General features: G+C 43.6%; 1 protein-coding gene across 1 annotated transcript in view; it reads left to right on the top strand.

Annotated features, from left to right (window-relative positions):
* Positions 1-15,742, top strand: part of NPHP3 (nephrocystin 3) — a 1,212,810-nt gene that overhangs the window by 217,100 nt on the left and 979,968 nt on the right. The gene's annotated exons all lie outside the window — the stretch shown is intronic.

Genomic DNA, 15,742 nt, shown 5'->3' with positions numbered 1-15,742 from the left:
GACGAGGAAGAAGGAGTTATGTGGATTGAAGGAAACGCCAAGCTGAGCATGTGGACTAGTTGTTGCAGTGAAGCCTGAGACGGTGGGACATTTAAAAATGCCATACCTATTCAAACAGGAGTCTGAGAAGAGAGGAGGAGAACAGGAGAAGAGGTAAACAAGACTGAGAGAGAAGGCAATAGCACGGGACCATGCTGGAGAAGGCAGGCGCTTCCATGATGCCACTTGTAAGCGTTACCTACTGGTGTGGCGTGAGGCCATAGGAGACACAGCAGGCACTGTGGGATGACCTCTGGGAAGCCGTCAGCAAGGTTACGGGGGACGTGCAGCAGCGGTTTTACCGGCGTGTGAATGCAGAGCTAGCAGGGGAGCTGAGAGGTCTGCAGAGTGGGAAACGCTGTCCAAGAGTGAAAGCTTAACTGGATCAACATGCCACAGGTTCGGGAACGCTACCAGATGACTGTGAATTTGCCATAGCCATTGGGGACCCTGGGTGGGTACCGAAAGGCATATGGGAAATTCAGAAACTATTTTGAATATCGAACAAATGAAACACAAAAATGGAATTTGCCCCAATCCTCATATATGAGATGGCAATATGGGGAAAGTTATAAAACTTGAACAAGTCTCCATATATGAGATATCAGTGCGGGAAAGTTGGAACAAGTAGTACCGCAAGCCAATGAAGTATAGACAGTGAAGGAATACAGCAGTGCAATACTGAAAATCAGTGAGAATATTGAAAGAAGACCTGGTGAAAGAAGTATACCAGGTAAACAGAGCAGGGTTCCCTGTCTAGTAGATTATAGGAAATGAAATGTGGAAATCTGAAAATGCGAATCGAGAATAATAAATCAATACACCAAAAAAAGAAGTACTCCAGACAGTGAGTAATTTGGGGAAGATACCTGGCAGAGAAGAATGCCAGGGATCTGCAAGACCCCAGAAAACTATACCTGGCCGGGGAGTATATCAGGGGATCTAAGAACCAGATGAAAGGAAGCCCTGGCAGTCAAAACACCAGGCAAGTTTGAAGTTGAACAAGCACATTAGAATTGTGGGAAGATACCTGCCTGGAGAGTATACCATGGAATCGGATGAACCTACTAAAGGATTCCTGTCAGGTGAGTATACCACGAAGCTCACTAAAGTTATAGAAAGAGTCTTATCTACTTTTACAAAATAAATGGCAAAACAAATGTACCAGAGACTCTAAGAAAAAAAGCAAGTGGAAGTTGTGAAATTGAACAAAGACATTTTCTTGTTTAAATCCAAATACCTGGTGAAAGGGTATAGGCAAAGACCTATAGAGATCACAGGAGGATTTCTGATGGACAAGTACATCAGGTGGTCTGCTAATATATTAAAGACATTGAAGAGGAGAACTCTATGCGGAACATCTCATTGTGTATAATATCCCTTTGCTTTGTGAACTCACTATAAAGAAACCCAGAAAGAATGAAAAGATATGGAATATATCGTTTTCATAGAAACTTCCTGAACCAATTATAAGGAACCAAGGAAACGTGTTCAAGAGAGACACTTATGCCATCCTTAAACTGTTGTTTGAAAGAGACTTGTTTGCCATCCCAGAGAAACTGTTTGGAAAAATACTTTTGCAATCCTACTCGAGATATCCGGGGGAAGGGAAACACCCTCTGGATCCAGGGATCTTTCCTTGGAAATGACAATTCTTGTTAAATGTGTCTACTCACTTTAATTATGGACACTGTTTGCCAAACTTAAGTCTGAGATGTTTTTAAAAATAAAGATGTCTAAAAATGAAAATAATACAGATTTTTTTCCGCCACTCAATTCTGACTCCTCACAGTATGGGCAGTAAAAAATTCTGGTATTATTCTTACTGTGGCACGCCATTTTGTATTGGGCATCTTTCATAAAACAATCATGGTAAGTGTTATTACATAGCCGGACTGACATTTTGGTGCAGCCAGTGTAGCCATTTCCTATTGTGGCATGACATTTTGTATTGGACATATTTGATAAAGCAAGCATGATAAGTGTTATTGTTTAGCTAGACTAGCATTTTGGTGCAGCCAGTTTGGAACTATTTTCATACTGTGGCATGCATTTTTAATGGTAAAGCCAATTGGAGTCTGTTCTTGAGTTTGCATAGTGCCATATATTGGCAGAACAAGCATGGACAGGTTTTCTTATAGTATCATAACTGCCATCATGCGCAAAGCAAACAAGAGTATGTTCTTAAATAGAATACTAGCGTATATTGGTACAGCCAGCATGGAAATGTATGGGCACAGCCAGTGTGAAAATGTTTTATACTTGCACATTTTGTGGGCAAATGCATCATAAAATGTGTTGGAGAAGTGCTCCTGTGCACTGTTGGTGACTTGCATCTATTGAATTTTTTCATGAGTTACCCTACAAAACCAGTTGCAAACAGTTTTTATTTTTCTTTTTTACCCAATTTTTCTAAAAAGTGTGCTCTAAAATTCACTATTTTAACCCATTATTTTTAAAACATTTCTCATTTGGGGCAGACCCTCCCAAATACCGCTTGATTGGTTCTAGCTCCCTCGCTAGGACATATCTGGAATTACATTTTATGCCCCTCCACTTCAAAAATTCACCAGCCGCCACTGTTAATGAAGTGATTTTAATCTTAGTTGTAAAGTAAAAAAACAAAATTGGAAGCTAATAGAAAGGAAGGGGTAGGAATTGTTCTGGCAAGGTCCTTTTGCATCAAGAAGGGCTTAGGAGGGAGTTTCCTGGCACTCAAGGGCCAAGTGGATGGAGTTTTGATCACCTTGGCCACGGTGTACGCACCCAACATGGGCCAGATTCACTTTCTTAGGAGGGTCTTCACGGCACTGGAGGAATGGGGTGAGGGACACATACTAATTGGGGGAAGACTTCAAACTGGTGGCGGACTCGGGATTAGACTGGTGGTCAGCGAGAGGGGTAGCATCTAAGCAGGTGGGAAAGGAGAATTTGCTTCCCCTTCTCGAGGACCACTTCTGGGCAGGTGTGTGGAAGGTTTCTCACCCCCAGGTGGGAGGATTTACCTTCTTCTTCCCCCCCTCCCACTCTACTTATACCAGGATAGACCTATTCTTGATCTCCCGGGAACAAGCGAAGGACATTGTCCCACAGTGGAAACAGTCACATGGTCATACCACGAAATGGTGACGCGTCCTGGAAGTTTGAAGCGAAGAAAAGGGTTAAACCAGGGTGGCGCTGCAACTATGTCTTACTTCGGGGACCCTGTTTTCAGGGAATATCGAATCTGATCCTTTTTTGAGGTCAATGAGACAGGGGAGGGCCACCTCAACATTGTGTGGGAAGCGGCCAAGACCACAATATGGGGACTGTGTCATGATGCCTACCCCAGGGGAACCAGACCAGGTCCAGCAAGCCCGGAAGCATGCATCAAGTTATTTTGAGTAAGCCCAAAACCCCTGCTAGGGGCTGTTTGGGTGTGGTCCTGGCGCCTATGGCACCAGGCTCATATGGAGAGTCAGTCCTGGCGCCAAAGGCGCCAGGCTCATAGAGTAGAACTTACCTGATGCAGACCGTGCTGCAAGCTTAACTGATGCAGACCATGATGCAGAGCTCCAAGCCAAAGGAGGCTTGGAAGGGACAATTTTACCTAGGGACTATTTTTTACTCGGGTGGGGCTGGGGAGGAATACTTACCTGGGACTACTTTGGAGGCTATTTAAACCACACCCAAAGAGCAGCACACGCTTCGCGTTATTCTGCATACAGCAGCGTAACGCTCTCCGTGTCTACAAGCCTGCATCCAGTCTTCTGCCATGCCCGCCTCGAGTCTGCAGCTCCTAGAAAAAGGGAGGAACAGAAGGAGAAGAGGTTAGAGTAAGAGCAAAACCTTCGATCCTTACCTGAATTCCGGATCCACCGCACCTTCGAGCTGGAAGAAAGAAGCATTTTACGCGGGCCGCCTCGCCTGCTGCAGCGCCGCGCTGAACTCACCGGCCTTCGCAGCATCCTCACAATCCTCTGCATCCTTCTGCACGTTCCCGCCGCACTCTGGCACCTAAGGGGAACACAAGAACAGCAAAGGTGAGCCAAGGGAATAAACAGAGGCAATAGTAACTACCCCCATAGACTTACCTGATTACCGCCGGGGGTACTATTCCTCTTCACGGGTCGGCGCAGTCTCCATTGCATCCTCGCCGCACCCCGGCTCCTAAGGGGAACAAAAGGACAACAAGGTGAGATGAAAGGACAAACAAGGGGAACTCTTCTCACCACAATAGACTTACCTGATTTTTCGCCGGAGGCATTATTCCCCTAACTTCATATTTTCTCTCCACACCTGAATAAGGGAGCAAGCCACAGGTTACATTCTGGCCTTACACTCTTGATCTGTGTAGGATAAGTCAAATCCTTACCTGAACTTCGTCAGCTACCACGAGGAACTCTTCGCTGGGGTCAAGCTGCAAACTGCAAGGAATCGGACAAGAGTGAAAGTCAGACATGTGAACTCTTACGAACTACATACTTTTCGGAGTCAATATTGTTCTGGAACTTACAATTCCTTCGAGCCAGTAAAGCAACTGGTTATTAAAGCGCCCCTGCACTCAATGCAGGATGGAGAGCTCATCTTTTCAAACCATCAGAAGAATATTCCTACGGGCCAAGCAAACAAAGCTAGGTGGGCCAGTCCAGTCCGTCATCTCGGCCCTACGCGTCACATTGGTGTAGACCGCAGCTGTCCAGTTCAGATCGACGCCTCTGTGGGAGCCAGGTGAGCGTAACAGACTGTTAATAGTGTAGGGAGCCCGGAGAAAACAGGAGAGGGGGCTCATCGAGAGTAAGTTACAGGAAGAAATCCGGGGGCTCAGGGCTCAGTTGAATGGGGGATTGAGTGACAGGACAGGTTTGCTACTTCTCATTCGAGACAAGAGGCAGGCCCTACATGCCACGCTTATGGGGGAAGTCTTGAAGAAATTGAGATGCACAAAACAAAGGTATTATGAGATGGGAGATTAGGTGGGCTCTCTGCTGGTGAACAGGGTCAGGGGGAGCAGAGGGGATAGACGTGTGGAGCAATTCCAAGACAAAGGAGGAGGTATGGTTGACCCACAAGTCGGGATACCCCGGGTGTTTTGTGAGTACGGCGAGGAGGGCGCCAGAGCCAGGGGGCCAGACAATCAAGACATACCTGGTAAGCTTGGCAATCCCAAAGCTTACCCCCGAGGAATTAGCAGCTCTGGAGGCCAAAGTCACGGCCATAGGGAGATTGAATGCTGGTAAAGCCTCGAGGGAGGATCAAGATCCTGCACCTTTGGCACCACCCTCAGGTATGCCTGGCCCAAATGTATCCAGGAGCAGATTCAAAATGCTGGAAGTGCCGATCCCCCAGCGCAGACTTTTGCTACATGTGGTGGGGATGTGCCCATATGCTGACCTACTGGGGTGAGGTCCTCACCTGGATTAAAGGGGTTGACAAGTTCATGCACAGCCTAGCCCCATGTGGGCTCTTGTCTGGGGTATGGGAGGAGGATGAGGGAGAGGAACGGGGAAACCACATGGCCCCGTACCCTCCTGGTAGCAGCCAGATGTTGTGTGACTCAGTTCTGGAAGCAGAACAAAGCCCCAACAGAAAGAGAATGGCTAGTGAAGATCAGGACAGTCTGAGATGGAACAATTGATATATATTTTCAATGAATCCAGGGTCAAAACTGGAGTATTATGGTTACCGTTTTTTTGCAAAGTATGATGCATAGCCTGAGGGCTAGCGAATGCAGGAGCTCACAATTGTCTCAAAGTTGTTTTTGTGGATGTAAGGGCTACACACTGAGGGGGGGGAGCGGTAAAGAACACATTGTAAGGACAAGATGATTATTGGTTTTTACAAATGTTTATCCTTTTTCTTGGAGTGCCTTACTCTCTTGTTACAAAATGCTAATAAAATTTGATTTTCAAAAATAAATGTGCCTAGTATTGATCCGTATCTGAGAAAAGAGGTTGATCCTATGGAGTACGTAGAGAGGAGAGAGTATCAAGATAATTTAGGGATTGAGACGTTTTCCAGGCATGCTCAGCTCAATTATGATTGGTTCAAGGAGACTGGCAAGCAGGGTAAGCCAAGGTGAAAGCACTTAGGAGAAGGAGTGGCCAAAGTGAAAGCACTTAGGAGAAGAAGTGAAAAACATAGACCGGGTGAAGAGAGCCCAATGTTAAACAGATAGCAGAAGAAAAGGTGGAAGCATCTGATACAGCATCAAGGGATGCAGATACATGAAGAGAAGCAAGAGAGGTGGAAAGAGGAATTTGTAGATTGCACCGGAAAAAGATGAAGACTGGGAATGGATTAGAGAACTACCAAGAGGAGGAGAAAAAGAGAGAAAAGTGATCAGTAGAGAGAGGGGAACAGAGAGAAACTGCATAGTGGGTATCAAGAGTTGTGAAAATGAGATCGTCAAATAGCCAGAAGAATGAGGAGGAGGGTTAGGAATTTGAAAATATGAAAGGAATAAAGTAGAGGATGGAAATGAAAAGAAAGGCGAGTTTCCCTACTATAGATTCTGCACTTCATACAAGATTCCAGTTGCCCATGATCTTAATGCTGAAAAAAGCTTTGACAGGGTCTGATGGCCGATTCTGTGGGCAGTTCTATGGCAAATGCGATATCCTTCTGAGTAGTGTACATTGGCGAACACTGGTTTTCATTCGCTTTTAGGGCTATTATTATTGTTCCTATTGAGTCCAATTTAAAGCATTGCTAGGGATGCAGCCTATGTATTTCTGGGTGAGTAATCTTGTCCAGTTAGTGGAATGTATTAGAGAGGTGGTGGCGAAAATACTTTCTTGCAATTCTTTGCAAATTATTTGTAGTTTGGGAACCAAGCCTGTTCCCTGGATAAGTGCCGAACTGGTGCTCTTGGTTAGGAAATCCTGTAGGAGTTCCACAGCTAAACCTGGTTTGCTTTGTGTGAAAGAATGTGTATATTGTCATGGGTGCTACCTGCTCAGGGATTCTGTGCCAAGAGTTACCAAGATCACATTTGGTAAGTATATGAAAAGGGTGTCTGGAATTTAAGGCTGAAGGATAGGGTCTCAGAAGTTTAAAAGGATGCATGATTGTGATTGGAAGCCGAATATACACTTAGCGCTGGATACTTCTATAAGATGGGGGAATGAGCACCTTACATTTTATCAGTCACTCGAAACACCCAAGGAAATGATCCCAAATCAAGGAGGACCATGAAGAAGCTCTTCTATGGCCTATAAACAAGATCATACACTGATTGCAAAGCACTGGTTGGATCCGCTATGTACCGACTATATATCACAGTTAGCACTATACAAAACAATAATAAATGACCAAAATCCAGGCATTCTGGACCACTATGTCCCGAAAGATGTCTTGCTGCTTGAACCTGCACGGCCTAACATCAGGCTGGGCAACTGAATGAGCAGAGTGTGGGTAACCGCAAGGGATGTAGGGTTACCAACTAACGGAAATACAAAATGCCTTTGAATAAAGACCCCCAAGCTTAGATGAGCTGTGTTATTGTTTCTCCCCCAACCATGCCTCCTGGTAACTGGTCCAGTGACTTTAGCCACCAGGCAGTTGCCCTGAAGCCCAGCATCAAGTTGCCCCATCGCCAGCCCAGCATCATCTTCAAACTGGACCTCTATGCATGGAAGTCTGCTTTTTTCACCACCAGAATTTCCAGTGCCAAAACCAGAGTCTGTCTCTACCACTGGTGATTTTGACTTTTAAAACTGTTCCAAAGTTGTGACTGTAACTTTGCACAACAGCAAGTTTGACCTATTGTCTTTGTATGTCTAACATTGAATTCTATGGAAGCTTTTATTCTAGTTAGAAAAACTTCTTTTTATGTTGTTTGGGTGCCTCAGAATCATCAATCCATGTGCGCAGAGTCTCCGTTAGACTTTCATACCACCCGATAGCGATAGCTGGTAGTTGCACTCAAAAGACAACTGCACGTACTTGAGTTGCTCAGCTGTAAACTCTGCCATATTGGACTGAGACACGTGGCGATTTCTATATTCAATATTTACATGCAAATTTGTTGGCCAGGCTGAAGTGTAGAGCTGGGTGTTCTCCGAAGATTGGGGCTTGTCAGATTTGGGCAATGTTGTATGCAGTTGTCCAGGCACTTTTTGATCTTCTGCTGGCAGGCATGAAGTTCTTATTAAATCATTTGGTAGAATACGCCATAGAGAACCAGCTTTCAGTTAATCTGGCTAAAACTAAGTTAATGTTGGTATCGTCCATGAAGCGGAATAGATGTAGGATTGTTACAAGCATAGGTCTTGTGGATTGTACGGATACGTACAAATATCTGTTTGGATAGGTCAACTGCTGACTGCTACAGTGAAATTATTGAGAGTAAAACTAGGAGGGCAAGGCAAATTACCTCCGGGATGAAAAATTTCACAAAAGAACCTGCTGGTTTTTCGCTCAGTGACGTTCTGGCACTTTATAGGCAATGGTTATGCCCTTCAGTCTTGTATGTGTTAGAGGCACCGGTGATGAAGGATCTTAATTGGCTTGATATGACTCAGGCCTATTTTTGGATAAATGTTTGGGAGTTACCCAGGGCAACATCCATAGAATTAGGGCTTCTATCCTTAAAATCACAATTGTTGGGCCGTAGGGGTGCATTGATGTTAAAGGCTCTCATCGATCCTAGCTGCCCATTACTGGGTGTGCTGGGTAAAACCTATGGACCCAGAGTGGCATGTGGATTCTCTGAGCCATTTGTGAAGTGTTTTAAGGTATTGTGTACTGTGATTGATTGGAGCACTGACTTGAAGCACTGCTCTGATTATTTAACATTGAAAGTAGTGTTAAGCAGACGCCTGGCAAGCTGGAGCTGGCAGTGTGTGGCACGTGTGGTGCATCGTTACATGAAACTGCAATCTTATCTGTTACTTTGTCCCGACCCAGCAGTGCATAACTTCCGTCAGAAAATGTGCACCAACCAGTTACCTGTCCGAGTTGTGGAAGGGCAATGTTGAAGCTCCCGAAAGAGGAAAGATACTGTCGAATGTGTAGAATTAAAACTAACTTAGTCTGCCAGACACATCCTTACGGAATGTCCTTGTATGTGTCCATTATATATGGTTATGTTGGGGCGTCTGGTCCATGAGCTTGACTCAATAAAATCTCAAGCGTTCTAGACATTTTGCCTAGACACTGAGTCGAATGAGATCCACTTTGGCATTATACAGGGTGTGTGTAAAGACTGGAGGTTGCAGCACAAACTTCTGAAGCGACCAATGAGTTTCTGGGGCTTAAGAAACTCGATGCGCGTGTGTGAACCTAAGCATTTTATGAAATACATTGTATCAGAGTGGTCATGTGGCAGAAAGCACGTTTTTTCGAAGGTCTCCAAACAGTGAACAGCTCAATTAAAGTGGACCGAACAATTATGCTTGTTGAGTATACAAGAAAGGGGAATACTTTTTAATAGAGTTGTCGCGTGTGGCAAAGCACATGTCTTCGAAAGTCTCTGAACACCTAACTATCCAATTTAAGCAAAATGAGCAGTTACATTTGTCTACCATTAAACAAAAGGGAATATCTTGCATCAGAATGATTGTGTGTGATGAGAAACATGTTTTCAAAAGATCTCTGCACACTGAATTATACATTTAAAGTGAAACAAGCATTTATTGAACTCTGTATGAAAAAAAATAAACCCCAAGGCAGAGGTTTAATTATTGAACACCATATTGAATTAAGACTTTGTTAAACAGAACCCACGCTTTGAAACCAAAAAGGTGACCAGAACAGGCACACAAAGGACACTGCAGCCTGACACACAGAGACAATTTGAACCTGTGTGAAAACAACAGTCATTTGAACTGGGCATTTGAAAACAGCATTAACTAAACTGTAGAAGATAAAGACATGTTGTGTGTTTTGGAAATTGGGGAAGGAAACCCTGAGTCCTGATTAGAAGCCTTTCATTTCAAGGTCATTTTGTGTGATTTGGAATGTGCGGAAGAGGACCCGGAGTCCTAAATTGGGGGGGGGGGGGAGAGGGGGAACCCTGAGACCTGAAGAGATTTCATTGCATTCTAATTCTAAAGAAGGGTATTTTGAGACTTTTGTTTTATACTTTGGGAAGGGAGCTGAAAGGAAGTTGCGAGCTGGAAGACGTTCTGCACTTTTTGTTGAACGCTATTTTCTTTTGATTGCTGACATCCCTACACGTTGTATAGTCATAGTTGTGAGGGCAAGCATAGATTTTGGACACAGACAGATTCCTAAGTTGAACTGTTTGACTCAGACTCTCCTTAGTTTTATTATCCCACCTTAGCATAGGACAAGTTAGGCCTTTTTCCATTCTGACATTTAAGTTAATAAAAATGTATTGTTTGGAATCTGTTGTCCGTTATTCTTCGTGATGCCTTCACAGACCCTAGATGCTGGGATCCACCCTCCCCCACTTGCCATACCTCGTCTTGCTCAATGATTCATTCCCCATATTGGCATATGGTGGATCTCATAGGTTCCCCAGTCCGCCCCCAGCCTCACGTGCATGGAAAGCCCTGGATACTCTCAAAATCCTATGCATACTAAAATGCAACCACGAAACTAGAGAATCCCTTATTAATAAATGCATTCATTGGCTTTGCACAGTGCGTGGTTGTATCTTTGTAGCCCGGGACGATAATGTAAACTGCACCAGGACCATTAGTTGGGGAGTAACCAACAAAGCCTGCATATTAGTTGAATTTAGGGAGCTGAGTGGCCAATAGCATTCTGGGTATTGACACAAGATTTAAAAACCCATTGAACTCCACGATAGAAATTAAAGCATATCTATATAATTATGGTGAAAGTACACTGGAAATTAAGCCACGCGGTCTTGTACTCTCTGGCCCATACACACTTCCCCTGGGGAAAAAGGTCAACTGGTAAGTCTGTCTGGTCCACGTTGCCATGGATAAGACCTGCACATGAGGATTGGGGTCTTGGATGTGATTGTTCTTATGGCAAGTCCCTTGCTTAAGATGTAAAGGCTGTTTCTCCAGATGATGGCCTATAGCAATGTTTGTGCAATATATTATGAAGCTTCATATAGAAGCCAATGAGTGACCTATTTGTGCTGATGCTGTTATTGAATAGACACTTATTTGCATCATAAGAGACCCTAACTGGGCAGAGATTACACGGGATACTTGTTCTAGGAATTATTAGTGGCTGCTCCAATATCAATGGGGATGGGTAGTTTATCTAATAGGATTGCTGTATTGTTATATTTGTGATGTTGTACTTTAATGACCTTGTGGTTGAATAAAGTGATGATGACTAAAATGCTATTTCCATAGGGTAAACTAGTTGTGTAACCGGTCATGGACAGGACGATAAGTGGGAAATATGAGAATAAGGAATAAAGAGAAAAAGATACAGGTTAGAGATTAGAGAAGAGGGGAAAGAGGGGCAAGTAGTTGGAGAAATAGAGGAGAGAAGTGTGTGTTTGTGATCGAGAGTAGGAGGAGGAGAATAGTGGTGAGAGGAGGAAAGGTGGGTGAGGAGAATAAGGAAAGATTAGAGGATGTGAAAGCTGAAAAAGTAGGTGGAAGGAGAAATGACTGGTGAGCCTCTCCAAAACCATGTGGCTCTTTAAAGGTTCCTTGCCTGGTGGTAGAGGCAAGTAATAAACCTAGCCGAGTCCCAGGTGGGGACTCCACTGAAGATCAACTTTGGGAAAGCTTATGGTAACTTCCTGGGATAAAAAGGGGTGCAGAAACATCCAGCCAAATTCACTGGATGGCTTGGGTGTACCAGGTGGGGCACCTACTATGAGAATCCAAGGAAATGAAAACTGAATCCTGTTGGCCCCTACAGCCAGCCAATGAAGAGCCAACAGCAACCAAGAAATAAGTGAGACACTACAAATCTCAAGGACTATGAGTGAGTTTCTCCTGTTGATTTACCCGTTGAGTGGGCCACTTTGAACCAGTATAGAGTTAGGACTTGTAAAGTACAGAGGAGGGTTCAAATGGCTTGGAACATGACGTACTTGAATCCTGATTGTGAAATGTTCAGTTGGAGTCTGCTCATTCTGTGACTTCTACTGCAAAGCGTCCTCATGATAGGTTATGTGCCACTTTTAGTTGTCTGGTCTGATAACCACAATTGCAGGTTTTGTAATTAGGTGGGATCGGGCCGTAGGGAGCCCGAGTTTAAGATGCCCCCCACACCTCAATTCGTGCACTTCTTAGGATTCCTGTTAAGGCATAAATTAGTTTTAAAAATTGATTAGCAGAGTTTGCTAGTTAGAATATTCTTGATTAGCAAACCTACCCATTTGATTAGCAATGTAGTACTAATATTTGTAATGCCACCAAAAGTTATTTGTACCTGAGACATAAAAATGAGCAAAAATGCACCATTTTTGCGTACCGCTGAAGACATTAGTGAGATGAGTCAGACCTTGCAAATGCTTCACAGATCTGCTAGACCTGTGGGTCAAGCAACTTAGTTTACCTACTCAACCTTAGAGAACTACATTCTACCGGTAGCAACTGATAACAAAAAATGTAAATGTGCTTTCTGTAAAATGGTGCATGGAAGAGGAAATAATCTTTGCTTATGGAGATAATTCAGCAAGAAATACTCATAGTATTCAAAAGTATATGGTATGGAGCGTTAAAACAATATGTACCTTAATTATCATTGACAGGAAGTGTTTTTTCACATTCTGCATAGGTTCAGAAAGAAGGTTTTTAGATTCCATTATGATGTGAATGCCAAAATGATGTACATTATCGCAAATGTCACCACAAACCCACTTAATGTTTGTCACACTGCTGCAACCCACAGGCTAGCCATGCACAGTTAAACTTGTATTTGTCATTTACTGCAAATTAAACGTTAAAGTTTCAAAGATCTCCTACAAATAGTACTCACCCTTCATAAAATCTACTTGACTTTGCGAGTGGACAAGTAGACTTTGCGAACCCTGGATTAGTATCTGTAAAATGTAAAAGGTTGGCTGCATGAATGGACACAAATAAATATGATTAAAAAGGCTCTGCAAACAGTTGGGCCAGCTCTCTCCTGCAGGTGCTACTATACAATGCACTGGAGGCTAACTACAGTGCATGGCATTGCAGTAGAGCTCTTTATGTACAAACTGCATGGAAATATTGATCACTATGAGTGATGAGTGTGTGGGATGGATGAGTGTGTAGATTGGATGAGTGTGTAGATTGGATGAGTGTGTAGATTGGATGAGTGTGTAGATTGGATGAGTGTGTAGATTGGATGAGTGCACAGAGCGGATGAGTGCACAGAATGGATGAGCGTACAGAGTGGATGAGTAAAACGCCTGACCTCGAGCGCCTGAAACGAATAAAAGTGCATAGAACGTACTTGATCGCATAGAATTGCGTAACGTACGTAATATGCCTTGGAATGCAGGGAATATTTGAAAGCGCATATATCCCATCATACCACACCCCACGCTTACTCTCTTCTTTACACCACCACTCAACTAGAACACAGAGATACTATGACACCATTCGGTATAACTGTTCTCATATCAACATCTCCAGCTCACTCCCCATCACTCTATGTAAACACTGCTGGTTACACACACCCCAGCCAGGCGTTCTCCTCAGGCCTAACGCAGCCACACTCGGTCTGGATAAATCCTGCCAGAACATACACATACTCCTGATCTCTCAACCACCACACCTACCGCTATGAAGCAGCTACTACAAGAATTCCGCACCAGCTGCGCACATACCTGGTGCGCACACGCGCCTTTGGACCCTCTCGACTCTCTCTACTGACCCGAACTTCAGTTCCCAAGGGCGTTCAACCTACCAGCGCCTTCAGACCATACCAATGGTATATAAGGCTCTATATAAATGCAAAATAACATAACATGACTACTTAAACCTCTAGAGACTAAGAGCGGATGGCATAGCAGGCAGATAGCTAGGCAAACTAGGTGGAATATTGTAGTTTGCGGCCATCCCACTTTCAGGGTACCTGGTATAAATCAAAGGGCTGATAAGATAGAATTTCAAGGAGTATGGAATCAACTCATGGGTTGAGCTCCAGGTGCACAGATGTATGCAACTAGCAGGTTGCAGAGCTAGGTTTGCAATCAAAAGTAGTTGGCCATGTGATTGTGTACATTTTCAAGACCTTAACTGCTTTTCCATTTGCTTGCTCAATTTCTTTTTTGGGGAAATAAAATGTCATAGTTTAACCAACTTGACATTTGTTTTTGTTTTAGCAAATCCATCCATGGAGTGCAGTTCTTCCGCTTCATTGGTCGTTTTTTGCTTTTGGCATTTTCAAGAGTGTTCACTCGTCAATATGATGCATCTTCCCATCAAACTGAAATATAGTTGACACTATGAGATTTAGATACACTAACCAAATCTTTAGTCTAAAACGTGGAGACAGTACAGTGTTTGCATTCACAATACTGTAATTCTGAATTATGTAAAAAAATTATAAGGAATGGAATTGCATGACTGTCTTTTAAAAAATAATAAAGCTAAAACATACTGATCTTTGTCAGACAGGATGTAGTTGACTTAATAAATGTAACATTCTGATTACTTCTGGTTTACAATCATTTGAAAAATCTTGCCCAGCACTCCCACACAGGCCTTTGGCATTAAGAGTGGAAGACCTGATTATTGCTGCACTCTTTCTCCATTATCCCCTTTGAACTTGCAGTGAAAAGAGAGCGGAGAGAGGAATGCAGGGTGAGCTGTGCTTTCATTGAACAGGGTCACTTAAATAGCTAGCTTTGCTACACAAGTGTCAAATTAAATAGCAGACGTACAGAATTGCATAGCAAATTGCTATGCAACACTGCTTATTTTAGGCCCTGACTGTGTTGCCTTTCTTCATTGCAGAGTATTGACAAATGACTTGCCACCTTCTGCTTCATTCTTCTCATCACTTCCTCCCAAGTTCTTTTTTCTACCGCTTCCTTAGTTCTTCTCTACCTCTGCCTTATCTCCTCTCACCACCTCCTCCTTTTCACTTCTCGAAACTCTGGCCTCCTGAAGCCTCTCAGCCTCTCACATCCCCTGTCATCAGCTGCATTTGAACAACTGTGTTCTCCCAACACCCACACTGCCTCTTTTGGTTCCTCTGGTTGATGTAGGGCTGTGTACCCTCCCTGTGGGCCAGTCAGTTGAATTGCATAATTGCATTGTATGTGATTGGGGATTGCTGGCAAAACACTAACCTTATTGATTGAAAGTGCTGACCCGTGGAGCCATGCTGTCCTGTATTTTAGTTGAGCAGGGAGAAAATACATTCATGTGATATGGGTGTGTTCGCAAACCATGTGATCCTGTGATAAATGTAGTGCCCGCATGAAACTTAAATAGGCATATATGTTGCATGCAGAATTTCAGTAAATGGTTGCATTTGAATTGTATATATGTATCGTGCACAAATGAACAATTGCAAATTAGTCATCTGCTGTCTTCCGGACTGTCTGGGCTTCAAGCTAGGTTATCATTTGTTTATGGTACACGAGAGAACACTGTAAGCATGGCTTCCGGACTGGAATCCAGTGGCTGTTGTAAATAGTCCCCAATGTTCCTGTAAATAATAACAATGTTCTGGGCTGATCTCCAAGCTACTGGAGGTACTTAATATGGCGGCCAAGGTCCGGTAATTCCAGGAGGCCTTAGGCCCCACGTCTAGTGGAATATGTAAACATATTCTATGGGAATATGATTTTTGATATTCTGGGGTGAGTATT

Source organism: Ambystoma mexicanum, chromosome 2q, assembly GCF_040938575.1.
Source record: "Ambystoma mexicanum isolate Mex_15411 chromosome 2q, UKY_AmexF1_1, whole genome shotgun sequence".
In the NCBI taxonomy this organism is placed as follows: Eukaryota; Metazoa; Chordata; class Amphibia; order Caudata; family Ambystomatidae; genus Ambystoma; species Ambystoma mexicanum.
This window is presented reverse-complemented; position numbering and strand designations above follow the sequence as displayed.